Below are 3,939 nucleotides of genomic sequence, written 5' to 3'. Positions count from 1 at the left end.
CCCTACCCCCGCCCCGAAAAAAAGATTTCCTTCCCAAATGTTCTCTTCTCTGCATTTGTCAACAGAAACACCTACTGGTGGTGTCAAACTGCTAAGACTGCTGCAGGCTTCCTTTTTCCTCGTTTCAGTGTCAACGCCAAAAATTGTCAATCCTAAAATAGTACTTTTAATAAAGAAATTAAAAGTCTTGCTAGGTACTCAACCTATCATATTCTCGAAAAGCAGCACGCCTTTAAAAAAAATCTACTATTAATGGACCCCAATAGGATTGTTAAACATAAGATCATACTATCCCCTTCAACACTAAAGATACAGTAACAAGTAAATGTCGCCTCTTCACATTTTGTGAACAAAACATTTTAAAACACTTAAAGGAAATAAAAACAAATTTACATCTAAGTGTCATTCACATGTAATTCCGAATAGCCTCGGTGAAGACGTCTTTTCTGTAAGAAAGAAACAAGCTGGAAATGTTCCAGCAGATGTTACCTAAAACGATAATCCTGTTCTATACACATCTCTGTCTCCTGTTTCAGACAAATGCTCTCAGACAAATTGTGTAATCTTTGACATTAACTATATAACCATTACGTTCAAACAAACCGAATTCAGATACACAGAAAGAAATCATTCGGTGTCAATACTTTCTAAAATCAGCTTAAATTCCAGTCAATTAAAATATATTGTGCTAACATAATACCGATCTGCAACTACTTAAATATCACAGCACTTGTCTAATCTCACTGTAGAGATACTAAGGTCAGGCTTTTCTTATTCAGGCATCTGTGCTTTAACACTCAAGTGAAGCGAAAAACAAAACCCTCAAGGAAAATCTGCCTTTACACTGAAATATGTTCAGGTTATTTTTTCCCCCAACGTGGGCACAAAATGTGTCAATGCAAGGAGGACCTGTTCGTTCTGGTAGACGGTTCCAAACCTCAGAATCCGATTTCTATGAGGGTCCAAAGGGTATGAAGGTCTGAAAAAGGGCCATTCTGCTTCCCCCTACTATGCCAGTCGCGAACTTCACAGCATCGCCTGAAACTTGTTCCGGGGAGGTTGCGGAGCCGCGGGGCCGGCGGTGGGTCGCTCGCCCACCCTCGCGGGCAGCCAAGGTCAGAAGGGCCGGGGCCGCGACTGGCGGCCCCTGGCGAGTCTCGGGCTCCCTCCGAACTAGGGCAGGGGGTTCTGGCGCGCAGGCACCTCCTCGGCACCACCGGGAAGGGGCTTCCCTCGCCGCATGCCCCGGGGAGCTCTTGCCGCGGGAGCGGCGGGGCGGGGACGCCGCAGACCCGCCGCTGAGGGGAGCACCGCGGGGCGGCCTCGACCCGCCGCCCCTCTTTCACACCCTCTCACCTCCCCACACCCCAAAATACAGCCCCAGCCCCTCGGGGGAAGCTCTTCCAGAAGCGCAAGAGAGCGCTGAGGAGGGGCTACTCCGGGCTGGGACGCCCTCACCGCGTCGCCCCGTTCCGGGGGGACCGGCGCCGCCGCCCCTTCTCTCGTCCGCCCGGGGGACCGGGTGGGTCCCCACTCTCGGGAGAAGCTGGGTGGACGCGGGGCCAATATGAAGGTAAGAAGGCTTGGCGGGCGGGTGGCGGCGCGACTACTCACCCTGCCGAGTCCCCCACTTCTAGCAGGGGACCCCACAGCTCCTGAGGACGCCGTCTCCGCTTTACCTTCCCCAACGGCAGAGACAACTAACCGAAACCTCCGGCCCCGCCCTCTAACAGAAGCGAACGCGCAGCCTAAATTGCTAACTGCCCCGCCCCGGCCGGTCAGTTCGGACCAATGGGAAAGGGCCTCAAGTTCCGCCCGATCCCGCCTTTACCCCCTCCTTCTGGTACGAGCCAATGAGGAGGGAGCGCTTGTCCGAGGTTTCGTGCTCGCGCCGCTCGTACTCGAGTCTCCGAAGCCGAAGAACGCTGGTTCCTTATACAAGCTCGCCTGCGCGCTCACGCGTGCGCCGCGCCTCCTGGCACGCCAGGTTTGGTTGCCCCGCCAAGCCCTAGCAACCTGGGCTGAAGAGGCTGAGAGGGGCGGGGCCCGAGCCTGGAGCTTCGCCGGTGGAAGCGCGGGGAAGGAGGGTCGACGGTGGTGGGGTGGGAAGATCGTGACTGAAGGGTGGCTGCGGGGGTAGGGGGTGGCGAGAAGGCCCCGGAATCCGCCTGTCACTGCGGAAAAAAGGGGAATCCTGCCTGCAGCACAGCTATCCTGCCCTCCCTCCGGAGGGACCCGTACGGAGGGCTGGGATGGGGGAAGTCGAGGAAGAGGGAAAGAGCACATTCGGGGCGGGAGCTAATAAAGGAAGGAGGATGGTTTATCTCTGTTGTTGGTAAAAATGATATCGAAGTCGAGTGCTGCTGCTGCCCAACTGTTGCCGCTGCATATGCACACACACACACACACATGCACATATGCACACACATAACACACACTCACACGTACACTCACTTATCCAGCAGCTTGGGATCCCTTGGCTGAGTTAGGCGCAAAGACCTAGCCGCCTGAGGATTCCTTACACAGCAGCTGGGCGCGTGCAAAGAGCTGTTGCAGCAGTAGCAGCAGCAGCAGCAACGACCCATAGCTCCGCTTCGGTCCGATGCTCTGCTGCACAAGATCCCCCAGCTGGCATGAAAGCAATGAAGTCATCGCCCAACCAGTAGAAATGTAAAGATCTTAATACTGACTATGGGTCGGTTTTCCAAGGAGGATGAAGAGGTGATGAAATGGAAGGAGATAACATTTCCAGTGCTACTTTTAGAAAATAAAGAAAAATAATTTTTAAAAAAACATTGGGGACAAGTCTATGGAAAACTGCATAATAATTTTCACTTTAACAAGCAAAGCAGAAACATAGGGTCTCTTCTGGTTGTTAGGAAAAGGACGGAAAATAGGCAGTGTATGAGGTCATACCAGCCACCAAATTAGAAAGATGCAGTACTGTAATAGGAAATAGATATTTTGGATAAAATTCACTTCATCTATTCCTGTAGTGAATCTGGTAACAATATGTATCCATATGCTGGGTTTGGCCACTTGATACCAAGCCAATAGGGTCTTCTTTTTCATAACGGTGAATATTTGATGAGGAAATGAAAGTGGAAACATATTAGAAAATTTTACAGGTAGGAGCAATGAATTAGCAGAGAGGGAAAATGGAGTCAGAAGCAACAACAGAGGGCTTTGCAGAGTCTCCTGCCTCCCCCAGATGCAAAGTAACAGTGCAGTGACCTCAAGCTTCACCACGTGGATCCAGAGCTCCTGGGGCAATCCCTCCACGTTCATCCCTGTAAGGTAGAGCCTTTCTGCTAGGAATTTCAGCAGCATTACATTTGACTCAAATGAATCATTTTTTAAAATTTTTCTTTAGGCCTGGTGAACTGGAAGTAACAATTATCCATATAGATTCAGAAGATGGAGAAAAACCAATAACTGAACATTTGTTAATATAGGTCCAATTTAGTATTAAGTACTAATATTAGATGCCTTATAATGTCCCATCCCATATATACAAATACGACCTTCTGTTTAGGGAGACTTGCTTTGATCTGGTTTTGAGTAGTGGTAAAGGATTTCTTAATGTCACATACAATTTAGTTAATTCCTCTTTTGGTCAATAACTAACCTTTCTAGAAGGTTAGTAAAAGTTTAAAAAGTACCATGCCCCGGGTGTGGTGTCTCACACCTGTGATCCCAGCACTTTGGGAGGCCAAGCTGGGTGGATCACGAAGTCTGGAGTTCAAGGCCAGCCTGGCCAATATAGTGAAATCCTGTCCCTACTAAAAATACAAAAATTAGCCAGGCGTGGTGACAGACCCCTGTAATCCTAGCTACTCAGAAAGCTGAGGCAGAGGAATTGCTTGAACCCAGGAGGCGGAGGTTGCAATGAGCTGAGATCACAACATTGCACTCCAGCCTGGGCGACTCCAACTCAGG

At 50.0% G+C, this 3,939-nt stretch overlaps 1 protein-coding gene across 3 annotated transcripts in view; it reads right to left on the bottom strand.

Annotated features, from left to right (window-relative positions):
• The window catches only part of CDKL5 (cyclin dependent kinase like 5), a 213,136-nt gene extending 211,390 nt beyond the window's left edge, over positions 1-1,746 (bottom strand). The window contains exon 1 of one of the 3 annotated variants that reach the window (XM_037742797.1): positions 1,615-1,746. The gene's annotated coding sequence lies outside the window, so the exon portion shown is untranslated. The remainder of the gene's footprint in view (positions 1-1,614) is intronic. The other 2 variants (XM_017540632.2, XM_037742796.1) reach the window with 2 other exon arrangements.
• Positions 1,747-3,939: the final 2,193 nt, after the last annotated feature.

This window comes from Cebus imitator, unplaced genomic scaffold, assembly GCF_001604975.1.
Source record: "Cebus imitator isolate Cc_AM_T3 unplaced genomic scaffold, Cebus_imitator-1.0 Scaffold128, whole genome shotgun sequence".
Lineage (NCBI taxonomy): Eukaryota > Metazoa > Chordata > Mammalia > Primates > Cebidae > Cebus > Cebus imitator.
This window is presented reverse-complemented; position numbering and strand designations above follow the sequence as displayed.